Source organism: Ovis aries, chromosome 16 (genome assembly GCF_016772045.2).
Source record: "Ovis aries strain OAR_USU_Benz2616 breed Rambouillet chromosome 16, ARS-UI_Ramb_v3.0, whole genome shotgun sequence".
Lineage (NCBI taxonomy): Eukaryota > Metazoa > Chordata > Mammalia > Artiodactyla > Bovidae > Ovis > Ovis aries.
In genome coordinates, this window is record NC_056069.1 from 63,902,751 (window position 1) to 63,917,879 (window position 15,129).

A 15,129-nucleotide genomic window follows, 5' to 3' on the forward strand; every position below is an offset into this window, starting at 1 on the left:
GCAGCCATTTATAAAAACTAATTTAAATCACTCTTGGTTAACTTGGAGAGATTTGCATAATCAGTGAGGAAGGTAGATCTCATTTCATAAAGCAGAAAGACCCTCATCCCCCAAGTCTGTGTACCTGTGTTTGTGAGTGATACGTGAGCATGGGCACAGATCCCGAGCCCATCATCACCTGGTCCCTGATGACCCTTGGCCCATAGGTCCAGGTTTATCTCGTGATCCAGATTTGACACCACCTTCCTCTGGTTCTTAAATGAGGCACATAGTCTGGCCAAGACATGTTGTATTTTTCCATTTGTTGTTGTCGTTTGGTTGCTAAGTTGTATCCAGCTTTTTCAACTCCATGAATGTAGCCCTCCAGGCTCCTCTATCCGTGGGATTCTCCAGGTAAGAATACTGGAAGGGTTTGCCATTTCCTTCTCCAGAGGATCTTCTTGACCCAGGGATCGAATCTGTGTCTCCCCATTGTAGTGGAGTCTTTACCACTGAGCCTCTGGGGAACCCATTTTTCCTTTCCTTTGTCGTAACTGGTTGAGATGCTGCTTAGCCACCTGAACTCCTCTCCACAACAGGAAGTGTCAAGCAGAATAAACCCTGTCACTCATCCTTGTCAACATCAGGAGCATAGTTAGAACAAGTTTATTGCTTTCTGTGGATGAAGACTTAGATATCAGAGTTCCCTATCTTGAGGATCTTTCCATTTATTGCGCTCTCAGTATTTCTCATCCAGAGAGGGCAGCTGTCACCTGCAGACAGTAAAGAATGCTCTTATTGGACGCCAGGGATTTCGAGCAAACAACAAGGCTTTGATTGGAGTCACGAGAGGGTGTCTGATCATTGTGGGCTGAAGCCAAATGCTGCTCTTACTGAGGTAAAGTTAAACTGGTTCAGTCGTGTCCTACTCTTTGTGACCCCATGGACTGTAGCCTGGCAGGCCCCTCTGTCTATGGAATCCTCCAGGCAAGAATACTGGGGTGGGTTGCCATTTCCTTCTCCATACTGAGACAAAGAGCCTGGAAGTGGAGTCTGTGCCCTGATTTTGCTCCATCTTTCATGTAAAAGGTGTTATAGACTGAGTGGTATAGACTGAGAGGTGGTGTCCCTCTGACGTTCAAATGTTAAATTTCTGATCCGCAGTGTGATGATGTCAGGAGTGCGGCATTTGAGAAGTGATTGCGTCGTGAGGATGCACGCTCAGGAATGGGGTTAGTGCCCTTGGAGAGGCACAGGAGATTGCTTCCCCCTCCCCGCTTCTTTCCCCATCTGCCGCTCTGACTGTGAGTGCGAGAGTGCTGCCGAAGACTGGCCTCTGAACCAGGAAGAGGGTTCTTGCCAGACACCAAATCTGCTAGCATCCTGAATTCGGATTTCCTAGACTCCAAAACTGTGAAAATAGATCTTTAAAAATAAAGTAAAACAACAAACCCACCCATTCTATGGTAATTTGTTATAGCAGTCCTAGCCCGCTGACATTGGAGGGATTTAATAAATACTAAAATGATTTATCTAACAGAATGACTAATAGGCATAGGATGTGTGGATATGAGGGTCTGTGGACTTCTTCACAGCACAGAAGTGAAGAATATCTCCAGAGACAGGAATGCAGTTATGGAGTCAGATGGGTTGAACCTTTACAATTCTCCTTGTTCCCCTTAACTTTGAAAAGTATTTGTTGGTTCCTACTTAGCAGATTATAGGTAGTGCCAAGGAATAGCTGGGATCAAATGATATGGGTACTTGAGAAGAAAAATGCACAAACAGATCCCATCCAGGACTTAAATAAATGTAGATTTATGTGAGAGGTGAAAAAATGTTTTGGCAAAGCAGATGATGTACAGGAGTAGAAATGATAAGTATACTCTGCATATGCAGTCCAGTGGAATCAAATATTTGATTAGAAGCTGAAGTTTATGACGTTAACAAAGTATTCTTTGAAAAACAGTTGTTCATGAATTGTGTCCAGCTGTTTTTTTATTATTCTAGTGTAACATCTTTGGGGTAAAATCGTAAAAGCAGCAGCGTTTTAATATAGCAGAGAGTTGAAATCTTTTTATAAATTGCTTCTCATTTTTTACATGGCAAAATAAAGAGAGGACCTGTATAGGATATAAAAGATAATTAGAAAGCTGTCCAATGATTGGAAAAGTCTTCTGACTTTAGCAGCTGAAAAAAGTTCCTGTGGTACGGAGTTCCTAGGTCTGTAACTGACCACTTACAAGCTAAGAATAGTGGTTATATACACAGGGGATAAGGAACTTTCCTCTCGGTTCAGGAAGTGTGAGCAAATGGTCATGCTTTCATCGCAATCATTGAAGAGGGAGGGGCTCTGATCTCTATGTCTGGTACTGGTCTTTTCTCGCCACAGGGCATAATGCTCTCTAAATTGCAGTTCCCCCGCCACCGCCCACCCCCCCAACCGCCCCCAGTCTGGGAGCAGTTTCTCAATCTTGGCACTATTTTGAGGTGGATAGTTTCTTTCTTGGGGGCCTTTCTCGTACATTATGGGAAATATATCAGCACCCCCACCTTCAGTTCACTATATGCCAGGAGCACCCCTGACTGTGACAGGCCAAATTGTCTCCAGACATGGCCCACTGTTCCCAGGCAGAGGGACTAAAATCGCCCTTGGTTTGGAGCTATTGGTCTGAATGCACTCTCTCAAATTAAAAACAGGACAGCTTTAAGTCTTGAAAACATTGTGTGTCTTCTTTGTGTAGCCGTACATCTGTGAAGGCCAGGGCTTGGACTCGGTACACTGTGATTTTCATGTTGCCTTTGACAGGCTTCCTGACCTTGTGCCAGCAGCTTCCATCCACTGCATGGGTGAGACAGCCCTGCAGTGGGAGGGAGGCAGGCAGGACCCATAGTTCCAGGGGCTGCTCTCCCATCCCTGGGGACTCAGGGAGGGGGGTGCGGGGTGGGGAGCCTGCCTGGATCTCATTGCTGGGCAGTGTGGGGCCAATGCTTATGATGGATAATGACTTGGGGCTTATCCTGTAATTACCAGTGATCACAAATTGGCTAGAGTGGACCAAGTCGGCCACAAGTTAACCCCTATCTTTCCTGACCAATCACATCTACAAATCTCAACTCTCTCTCCCCTCATTTATGGATTTTAGAGTGAAAGCATAGAACAAATAAAATTCAACCCCCTGGCTGAAGCTTGAAGTATTTCAGAGTGAATTTTTTCTAAGAGTTTTGAGAGTTAATCTATGATCTGGTGACCTCTTACCATCATTTCATTTGCCTCCCTTGTTTTAACTGACAACCACCCAAAAGAATACAATGATCAGAGTAAAATGTAAAACTGGAAAGATCAAGAGAAATTTTTTGATGGTACCCCTAAGACCCATGGACTGATGCTGAAATTGAAGCTCTAGGACTTTGGCTACCTGATGTGAAGAGCCAACTCATTGGAAAAGACCTTGATGCTGAGAAAGATTGAGGGTAGGAGGAGAAGGGTACAACAGAGGATGAGACGGTTGGATGGCAATATTGACTCAATGGGCATGAGTTTGAGCAAACTCTGGGAGACAGTAAAGGACAGGGAAGCCTGGTGTGCTACAGTCCATGGGGTTGCGAAGAGTTGGACACGACTGAGTTACTAAGCAGCAACTAAGACCCATGGATTTTATTGGGTTGGGACAGTGTAAAGCTGTCTTGGAAGGATGCAAATTTTTGTTTTGCTCAGCTTTTTCAACTGTGTTACCAAGAAGAACATTGTCTAGTCATGGAAAATGTCACAGTCTGTGTCTTTGCTCTAAATCACAGACTCCATGCTGACCCCAGTGCTGCAGAGCGTCATGCAAATTTTGGAAACTCTTTGCAATAGAGTGAAGCCATAAAGCAGTGAGTGCCTTATAACAATGCAGGCAGTGGTCATTGTGATTTGATAGGCGTTCAGTATGGCCTCTGTGACATACATTTTCCACTTTATTTAAAGGAAAATTCCACCCAATTTGCTGAGACCCACCATCTGGAAGTACTTTTTCTCTGTATTGCCTTTTGACACCTTGCCAACTGAAAGGAAAAAAAAAAAAAAAAGAGGATGAAAAATTATAAAAATACTGATTTTAAAGGAATGTTAGAAGAAGTGCTAATTTTTCATCTTCTAACACATGCACTAAGTTTAAGTAAGTTCCTCTAAGGTCTCTTCGGTATTCCTCCTCTGATGTGTGAGACAGTGTTTCGATTCCTCTCCTTCCTGATGACATTTTACATCTCCAGGGCCCAGGATATCTTACAGGTGTCTGTGTTCAATGATCGTCTTTATCAGGCGGGAGAGCTCCATCTTAGCACAGAGCAACCCTAGACACTAAGCGATCCAGCTCCTCTCATCCTTGCAGCTGCTTCTCTACTGGCCAAAGACCTGTTTTGTTTTTTTTTTTCTTCTTCTTTAGTGAAATTTTGCTTAAAACAGTTTCCTGAAAACTGCATCTTAAAAGTAAATACTGGTTGTAAGCAGTTATTGGATATTTATATTTTTATGTACTTATTTAACAAATTGTTGAATTTATTTAAGCAGAATCGTTACATGCTTCGAAAATCTGCCAGAAGGCTTCTCAACATGCCGTGTGATTTCTAGTGGTCTAAAATGATGTAACATTCATTAAACAGTTTTATAGGAAATCTCATATTTACAGGAGACCTGCAATGTGTCAGGCATGGTAGTAGAAGTTTTCTGTATGTTTTGTCGGTCATGATAAATGTCAGTCATAAAAGACCGAATGGTAGAGGGTTTTATTCCCATTTAATAGATAAAACTGAGACATGGAGTTTTTAATTTCCTTAGTGTAGAATCATGAAAGTAGACGCATTCTGAGATCTTCTAACTTAAAAACCCTTGATCTGATTTTGGGAAATATTCTCCTCTCACTTGGGACTGATAACCTGTGTTGGGTATTTTCTTCTCATCAATATAGGGAAGGTTTTGCTAAGGTTTCTGCGTGACTCTTTTGTATCATTTGTGTGAAAGTTTCTAGTAAAGAATGTGGCCAATGTTTTTGTGTTATGATTAGTTGACTGTAAAAGCATCATTCACGCAAATGCCATATAAATCTTTGAAAATGGGCATGTTTCCATCTTAATATTTATGCAGAATTCATGATACTTAGAGCACTGAATGTAAATTTACACTATCAAATCTAATCATAGGAACTTTTTTATTTTATGCTTATTTGAAGAGAATATATAGTCTAGGCAGCAGCAAAAACTAGAGAAAACTCCCATTTTAGATGAAAGTAATTTTTTCCTTACTCACAGGGAGCTGTGAGATCTTGAACACAACTGAGTAGAGTTCCCATATCTTATGCTTCATTTACTGTAAATTAAATTAATGTTGTTCAATTGTATTCTTTAAAGTCTCAGATATTATTGCAATAAAACATGCTTATAATAAAGTCTATTTGTGCATATAATATGTGTTTTCTTAAAATAATTATGTAATAAATTTTTATTTCACAGTGACAAGAGAATTGGGTATCCTTTTAGTTAAACAAAAAATACAGTAGATGATAATTTTGAATCAGATGCTACTAGATAGGAAAAAAAAAGTTAGAGATGCTGTCTCTTAATGTCTTAGATGAGTTTTACTTTATGGAGTTGAGTTTTACTTTACCTATTTTGGGACACATCTCGCTTGTGTTCAGTGAAATTCATTTAAAGGAGAAGTTATAAAGTGCAGTGCTTCCCAGGGGGCACAGTGGTAAAGAATCTGCCTGCCAATGCAGGAGACGTGGGTTCTGTCCCAGGATCAGGAAGATCCCCTGAGAAGGAAATGGCCGCCCACTCCAGTATTTTTGCCTGGGAAATCCCATGGACAAAGGAGCCTGGCGGGCTACAGTCCTTAGGGTCAAAAAGAGTTGGACACGACTGAGCGACTTATCACACACACGTAGCTAATCTCCTCTGCAATCTCATCTGTACTTGTACATTTGCTCTCATGGGTGGTGTATGGTTACATGATGCCCTTCTCCTTCCCTGGAGGACTGTATTAGTGATTTAAAAAGAGTTTTTTACCCACTCTCCTGCCATTGGATCATTTTATTTGCCATTCCTCTGGGTGTGTTGCCTGTCATTCTCAAAGTTTTTTTGATTTGGATTCCGAGTGGCCCAACACCTGGCTGCCTGACCTCGTGACTCTTAGCTGGGGATGCAGATTTTGTTTTACCTCCTGCCACAAATAATTCCACTATATTTCACGTGGTGGATTAGATGGGATGGTAGACACTGTGGATGAAACATCAGAGGTTGCTGCTGGTAGGATGGGGGAGTATATGAATACTGTGCTTTGGTCATGAAATGTCCTTATACAGGAAAAATATTAACAATGGGGACTGTTAAGTTTTGAAAATGATAGTAACATGGTAGAGGAATCAATAAAATCAGGTCATAGTTCCTTGCTTTATATGACACTTAATGTGAAAGTTTAAGGAATGTTCTTAGTCAGTCAAGATAGCCATTCCAAAGGTAAGGCATTTCCACATAGGGTAATCTGGGGAGTGGCCGATTGTATTTCATTTTCATAGTTCTCTAGCTTAATTGGAATAGGCAACAGAAATAAAGAAGGACAAAGCAATCCGTGACAAGGTTGAATTTCCACCCCATTTTTACTGGGATAGGACACTTCCTTCTCAAAGGAGATGGTCTTTTAATTTCAGGGACCACCTTGCATGGGTTTAGCTAAGACCCTGTGTCTCATTCTAAATAAAGTTCTAGTCATAGAACTTCCCATGTGTTGCATTGGTAAAGAATCTGCCTACCAATGCAGGAGACTCTGATTTGATCCCTGAGTCAGGAAGATCCCCTGGAGGAGGAAGTGGCAACCCACTCCAGTATTCTTGCCTGGGAAATCCCATGAACAGAGAGGAGCCTGGTGGGCTACAGTCCATGGAGTCTCAAACAATCAGAAATGACTGAGCAACTGAACAGGCACATACAATATTATTTGGGCTTTTCTCCTTTAAGTTATAATATGTAGCATTTTCTAACCATAGTTGCATATTTAGTGTAAGTCTTTCTATTTGTTGGGTGCTAGATTATTTCATTCTTTCTCTGTTCCTTCCTTGTGATAGTTGGAGGGACAATTTAGTTCTCTGAGTTGGGGATGAGCCATCCTTCTGGCAGTGGGTGGAATGTGGTAATGATGTGACTTGCCTATCAGTCTGTGGGTGACTTAAGGAAAATGCCCCGTTTATTGTAGTCAGGGATTACTAAACATGAGACTTTATTTTTTTGAGGGCTCCAAAATCACTGTAGATGGTGACTGTAGCCATGAAATTAAAAGACTCTTGCTCCTTGGAAGAAAAGTTATGACCAACCTAGACAGCATATTAAAAAGCAGAGACATTACTTTGCCAACAAAGTTCTGTCTAGTCAAAGCTGTGGTTTTTCCAGTGGTCATGTATGGATGTGAGAGTTGGACTATAAAGAAAGCTGAGCCCCAAAGAACTGATGCTTTTGAACTGTGGTGTTGGAGAAGACTCTTGAGAGTCCCTTGGACTGCAAGGAGATCCAACAAATCCGTCCTAAAGGAAATCAGTCTTGAACACAGACTGATGCTGAAGCTGAAGCTGCAATAATTTGCCACCTGATGTGAAGAACTGACTGATTTGAAAAGACCCTGATGCTGGGAAAGATTGAAGGCAGGAGGAGAAGGGGACAACAGAGGATGAGATGATTGGATGGCATCACCGACTCAATGCGCTTGGGTTTGGGTAAACTCTGGTGATGGATAGGGGGGCCTGGCGTGCTGTAGTCCATGGGGTCTCAAAGATTTGGATGTGACTGAGTGATTGAACTGAACTGAACTCAAACATGAGAACAGGAACTTTTATCAGGGTGCTGGTAGGGTTGCCCTTTTTGCTTTCACTTGATGTTGGTTGGATATGGGATAGAGATGCTTGGCTCCTGCTGTGGATGAAATCATAGAATACCCATGGGCCTCCCAGGTGGCTCAGATGGTAAAGAACCCACTTGCAATGCCAGAAACCCAGGTTTGATCCCTGGGTGGGGAAGATCCCCTGGAGAAAGGAATGGCTAACCACTCTAGTATTCTTGCCTTGAGAATTCCATAGACAGAGGACCCTGGCAGGCTACAGTCCATGGGATCACTAAGAGTTTGGATACGACTGAGTGACCAACACTTATTAACTATGGTGTAGACAAGGCACAGAGTACAAATGGATGACCAAGATTCGTCTCTTACTTGACTGCTCTAACCCAGGGGCTGAACTAAGTGTCCAATTAAGAAGACTGATTAAACTCCAGAGCCCCACGGGATAGTCAGCAGCGTAGCAGAGAACATGCCAGAGACATGCCACTTTATTTCTTCCTTCCAATGTGCAGCCCTCTGACGCTGTTTCTTTTTGGCTGGGCTGGAACAGCTAGCTTTAGTGTGCATGACGTTTGAGAATAATTTTTGGAGAGGTGCTATGAGCTATTTTCTTTATGGTTACCCAGTGTACACTGTTTTCAAAGTATCACAGGATAAAACAAGAAATGCCTTTTATGAAGGAAAAAAAAAAGTCCAGATGGAGATTGTCATTTGCGATATGCCGAAATAAATATAGTCAGTAGGTACAGAACACTCCTATTGTGGAAATGTAAGCAGCTTGTATGCCTTTTTATCCTTGCTTGCATTGTTTCATTTACTTATTTATAATCTGGGAAAATAGTAGACTGGATCCTTTGCAAGATTAAAGACCGATGAAATAGAAATCCTCATCCTGGGGTGACTGGCAGCTGACTTTCCTAGGAAACCAGACATTAAAACAGCTGCAGGGAAATGAAACAAAATGCTTTGAAAAGGTGAATAAAGAAAGGTCCTCACTCTCTGGAGCCCATGTAATGTCAGAAAAATATTTATTAGTTGCACATAGGATATTTCTAGTAAGAACTTCATATCTCACTGGAGTTCTTTATTATTATTTTTGACTTTCTTAAAAAATAGACTGACACCACCACAAGATTTGTTTTATCCTCTTATAGGTATAGGTAGATGCTTATCTCTTATTTACACACTTTCCTTTCTTTAATAAAAACAAATCAAAGAGGCTGGAAAATAAAACCTCTAGCACCAACTTTTAATGACCAGTTTCTAAAAATGAAAACTTCTTATAGTAAAATGAAAGCTAAAAGGTTTTGTTTGCTATTGAGTTATTGTTTTTATAGGAAGATACACAACATTTTTTTTATTAAGGTTGCATCATGTCTCCTATAGGAAAGAAAACCTCTAAGTAAAGCATGGAGGCTCACACTTCATCTCAGGAAAAACCCACAGAGCAGTGGGGAGGTCTTCCTCATTTGTTAAAACCACAGTGTTTCTGGAAGTCTTTTTTTCCACCTGGAGACTTCGGTTTGAGCAGCTGCATGAATGATGGATGGGTGCCATCCTGGATTCGAGGCCGTCTCGGGCCTCTGTCTGAGGCACTTTTGCTCCGTGGCCAGGTGTGTTGGATCATTTCTCAACACCTCCTCCGGGGCAGGGGGGAGGAGTAGTTTTCTGCAGGGGAGGAACTTAGTCATGAAAAGGTATAAGATATGAAGGTCTCAAGGTCAACCCTTAAATCAATTACAGGCTGTTGCCCAGGAGCCTCTGTCTTCTCCACACTCAGGTAAGGGGCCCTTCCAGGTGTGGAGTGGGCAGGAGAACTTGGGGCTGGGAGTGTGTGTTGGATATCGATGGATGGACAGACAGACAGAGGACCTAGGTTTTAGTTCTTGCTCAGCCATAAACTCATACCCTCCAAGTCTTTGTTACAGTTTCTCCCTGGGTAACTCTGCTGGTGACTTGGTGGCCTAGCTTTGCCTGCAAAGGGCTTTGGACCCGAATAGATGAGAGGGCCAGCCCAGATCCTAGATATTTCACTACGATACTTGACCCTGAAGACTTAGAGAAGAAGACATGTTTGAGTGAGTGGTTATCTTTTGCCTTTTCTGCTGAATTGTTTTCATGTGGCTGTAGTCACGTCTCCAAACTGATTGATGATAAAGTGCACTTTTATGGATCTGTTGATTAGCCAGGGTACCCAGGGATAATTGAAGGGCGACTGGTTGGCACCAGGACATCTCTGTTCTAGTTTCAGCTCTGTTGTCGACTAGCTCTGTGTTTCTCTGGCCAAAGACTTTCCCTCTAGGGGCCTCAGTTTTCATATCTGTGAAAAGAGAAGGTTGAAGTAAAATCAGTGGTTTCTAAACTGTCTAAGTTGACCCCAAATTTTCTCCAGAGTGCTCTGTGGTGTGGGGTTGAGTCTCTTGAAAATAGGGTTCTGTTGTTGGAAAAAAGTTGAAAATCAGCAGGTCAAAGGTTTCTACAGCTCTGTATGGACCTATGACATTTATGCAGGAAGTGTTACTTGCACATTTATGAAAAGTATACATATTACAAAAAGTATGACACAAAATTAGCTTTGGAACTGTCTTCATTTAAAGTGGCTCCAAAATGGAGTGGTTTAGAATCCCTAGAGAGACTGCTTCCTGGGTTTGAATCTCAGTTCTGCCATTTCCTGTGACCTTAGGCATGTTTTCTAGTGTCTCAATTTCCTCACCTATGAAAAGATGACTGTAACTTATGGTTATGACAGTGTCGGTGTGGGTTCACTCTGATGGGGCATGTTGATGATGGGGAAGGCTGGGCACGTGTGATCTCAGGGAGCATAAGGGACATTCTTGGGTCTTTTTCTCAATTTTGCTATGAAACTAAAGCTGTTTTAAGAATATGAGTTAATATATTAATTATAATTAATATATGTAGAATTTATATAAAGTTTATTAATTTAAAAAGAAGATAATGCTGATAGTCATGGTTTCATTGAGTTGTTATAGGGCAAGATCATGATAACTGTAGAATATTAAGAACAGTGCCTGGCATCTAATAAGTACTTTGTAAGAGTTAAACAAGTGAGTGCTCATCCGCTAGAAAACTTGTTTTGTAACATGGAGAGTATTTCTGCAATTCGTTGAACAGTTTTAGCCTTTTCTGTATCCAATATCTTTTCACTTTGGCTTCATAGGTTGGTAAACTAACTGTTTGTATAGAGTGGATGTTGTAGGTCAAGAGAACAACTTGAGCCAGTTTGGGAAATGTAGAAGTTCTAGAAGTGGAAAAGTCTAGTGTAGGTAAGAAGTGTGGGAAGCTGGGAAAATTGAGTGCGCTTCTGTCTAAGAAGAGGGTTGCTTGTGCTGGAGCCCAATGCAGGGTCATAGGATTCCTTGCTGTGGAAATTATACCTTCCAGCTAATGGTAGTGCTGATCAAGGTGGTAGTAGTGATGATGGTGATAGCGCTGGTGCTGATGGTGGTGGTGATGGTGAGGTGGAGGTGTTATTGGTGGTGATGTTAGTGGTGGTGATGGTGGTGGTGGTGGTGGTGGTGCTGGTGATGATGGTGGTGGTGGTGGAGGTGTTGGTGGTGGTGATGGTGGTGGTGGTGACGGTAATGGTGTGGAGGTGTTGTTGGTAGTGGTGCCGGTGGTGGTGGTGCTGGTGGTGGTGATGGTGTGGTGATGGAGGTGTTGTTAGTGATGGTGGTAGTGGTGGTGATGATGTAGTGGAGGTGTTGGTGGTGGTGACGGTAATGGTGTGGAGGTGGTGGTGGTGGTGGTGGTGGTGGTGGTGATAGTAGTGATGATGTTAGTAGTGGTGCTGATGGTGGTGGTGATGGTATTGGTGGTGGTTGTTATGGTGGTGGTGGTGGTAGTGAAGGTGATGATGGTGGAGGTGGTGGTGGTGGTGGTAGTGAAGGTGATGATGGTGGAGGTGGTGGTGGTGGTAATGGTGTGGCGGTATTGGTGGTGATGGTGCTGGTGGTGGCGGTGATGATGGTAGTGGTGGTGCTGATGGTGGTGGTGATGGTGGTGGTGATAGTATTGGTGGTGGTTGTTGTGGTGGTGGTGGTAGTGAAGGTGATGATGGTGGAGGTGGTGGTGGTGGTGGTAATGGTGTGGAGGTATTGGTGGTGATGATGGTAGTGGTGATGGTGGTGGAGATGGTGTTGGTGGCAGTTGCTATGGTAGTGGTGGCGGTGGTGGTGGTGAAGGTGATGATGGTGGAGGTGGTGGTGTTGGTAGTGGGACAGGACAGAAGACTCAGTTCCTCTTTGTCTTAAGTAACCGTGGTGCTGTCCCTATGCAGAGCTTAAAAGCATCTGGAGATTCCATGCCAACTGCTAAGGAAAGGGTCAGTTGACTTGGGATGGAAGGCAAAAGCACTGCTTAACTGCAGAGAGAGAAGAGAAGAAAATGGAAGATAGTCAATAAACTGCCTTTATTCTTTTTCTTCATGGCTGACCCCGTGAAGGGCTTGGAGCCTCTTCCACAGGTGCATACTTGCCTCGTAATTCTATTACCATCTGTGGAGCAAAACCAAAGCTGTCAAGTAGCTAAGGGATCAAAGTACACTTCCTTTGGACATTCAGAGTTTTTGTTCATGTTTTTGCAGTGGATTAGATGTAGACTTTGCTTACAAATTTTGACAGTATTCATTTCATTTACCAAACTGTTCTATCCCTGTTACTGTGGTAACAAGCACATTTATCTGGCTTCCATTATGTAACTATTTTGTGAAACCCATGTTTCATTGTGGTGAAATTGTGTGTTGTAGGGACTCAGGAAATAGTTTTGATTAATATGTGTAGCACATTCTATTTACAGGATCCTATTGGCATAGTAAGTAGACAAGAAAATTGAAGTATGAAGAAAAGATTAAAATGTTCCCTTTTTATGTTTAGTTCTTTTGTTCTATCATAACTCAGAAACTTCTTTGAGATTGTAACTTTGTATATAGCAGTGATTGGGAGGGAGGGTGAATTTCACCCCCACCCACCTCCCCAAACCAGGGATATTTGTCAATATCTAGAGATATTTTGTGCTTCTCTGGTGGTTCAGTGATAAAGAATCTGCTTGCCAATGCAGGAGATGCAGGTTCCCTCTCTGGGTTGGGAAGATCCCCCGAAAAGCAAATGGCAACCCACTCCAGCATTCTTGCCTAGAAAGTTCCAGGGACAGAGGAGCCTGTTAAGCTAGAGTCTATGGGGTCACAAAAGAGTTGGACACAACTGAGCAACTAAACAACAGTAAGAGACATCTTGATTGTCAAGATTATTATCTTATTCTTGTTCAGTTGCTCAGTTGTGTCTGACTCTCTGACCCCATGGACTGCAGCACACCAGGCTTCCTTGTCCTTCACTATCTCCCGGAGCTTGCTCAAACTCATGTCCACTTAATCAGTGATGCCATCCACCCTTCTCGTCCTCTGTCGTTCCATTTTTCTCTTGCCTTCAAATCTCTCCCAGCATCAGGGTCTTTCTTAATGAGTCAGCACTTCCCATCAGGTGGTCAAAGTATTGGAGCTTCAGTTTCAGCATCAGTCCTTCCAATGAATATTCAGGACGGATTTCCTTTAGTATTGACTGGTTTGATCTTCCTGCTGTCCAAGGGACTCTGGAGAGTCTTCTCCAACACCACAATTCAAAAGCATCAATTCTTTGGCGTTCAGCCTTCTTTATGGTCCATCTACACATGACTGCTGGAAAAACCATAGCTTTGACTATTCAGATCTTGTCAGCAAAGTAATGTCTTTTCTTAATCTTACTTTTATTATCTTGAGCTCCTGGCATCTCTGGGTAGAGGCGAGCGATACTGCTAAACACCCTCCAGTGCTCAGATAGCACCTCCAAAACCCCACCCCACATCCAAATACCAATAATACTGAGATTAAAAAACTCTGGTATGCAATGTTTATTCTATGATAACTTTGATAGTACCCATGTTTCTCATTCTAGAATATCTTCTATTCCATTTTCCAAATTTCATGACAATGAACACCTAATCTTTACTTAACGACCTGTTTGGAATCTGTGTACCACAAAAAAGTTTCTTCCATTTGGCTAATTTCTTTATATCTTGTCTGTCTGTCCTTAGATATGAAGACACTCATATCTAACACTTAAACAATTCTGGTTTAAGTGTTAACACTATACATATTTTCTTTATGCTTTTTCAAATGATTTTTTTTAATCAATTCTTAGTAGCCAAGTTATGCATATGTTTATTCTCCCCAAATTTGGTTTTAAGCTCCTTAATACAGTGTAAAGTTCTTTGAATTGTTTGCAAAATGTAGTTACTGCTATATAGTCTCTACATGTCCAACACATATTTAATGTTTAAATTTGGTGCCGTAAGCATCTGTATAAATCAAAATATTATTTTTAAAAATTATATTCATTTATTTTTGGCTGCACTGGCTCTTCATGGCTGCACAGGCTTTCCCCTAGCTGCAGCAAATGGGGGCCACTCTTCACGCGTGGGCTCCCCGTTATGGTGGCTTCTCTTGTGGAGTATGAACTCTAGGGTGCAAGGTCTTCGTAGCTGCAGCCCACAGGTGTCAGAAGTTGTGGCTTGTGGGCTTAGTTGCTCCCTGGCATGTGGGGTCTTCTGGACCAGGGGTTGAACCATACCCCCTACAATGGCAGGCAGACTCTTTACCACTGAGCCACCAGGGAAGCCCAACATATTACTTTTGATATCTATAATTCCTTTCATTGAAAAGAAAAAAAAAATAAGTGTTTCTCCTTTTACCCCCAAAGGAGAAGTACTTTAAAGTCTCACCTGATTTGAACATCAACTGAGTGTAATTTGGTTCTTATCTGAGGATATATTTTTAGCTTCCTACTTTTAGAGGCTTCATTATTATATTTATTTTTTAATAAATCTAGGGTAGAGTCTTTATGAGACTATTCTCACTGGACAACCTTTTTAAAACCTGTGTTATGCTCTCCTTTTGATATTATAAATAGGTATCCATTACTTTGCTAAACTTAACGATGAGGAAGCAATTGCCATCAGGAAGATGTATCTATATGGACAATTCCTGCTGTTGGGCATGTGATGCCCTTTGAGACAGAGATGATTTGATAGTATCATTTTAACTATGTTCTGTTAGTTTGATTTCTAACAAATTCTTTCTCCCATTTCCATTTCTCTGACTAGTTAAACCAGGGGACATGTCTTAGCTCCTTGATGGGGAATTAGAAACTCAGTCTTAATTTTTTCCTGATGAGTGAAGAGAGACCCCAGAAGTTCACCATTTTGGGTCATTTCTGCTGCCCTGTTGGTCCTTGTGGGCT

At 42.0% G+C, this 15,129-nt stretch overlaps 1 protein-coding gene across 4 annotated transcripts in view; it reads left to right on the forward strand.

Moving 5' to 3' along the window:
• SEMA5A (semaphorin 5A) overlaps positions 1 to 15,129 on the forward strand; it is a 557,148-nt gene that overhangs the window by 146,335 nt on the left and 395,684 nt on the right. The window contains exon 3 of one of the 4 annotated variants that reach the window (XM_060400274.1): positions 1,144 to 9,620. The exons of the other annotated variants lie outside the window; for them this stretch is intronic. The gene's annotated coding sequence lies outside the window, so the exon portion shown is untranslated. The remainder of the gene's footprint in view (positions 1 to 1,143; positions 9,621 to 15,129) is intronic. 4 annotated transcript variants of the gene reach the window in all.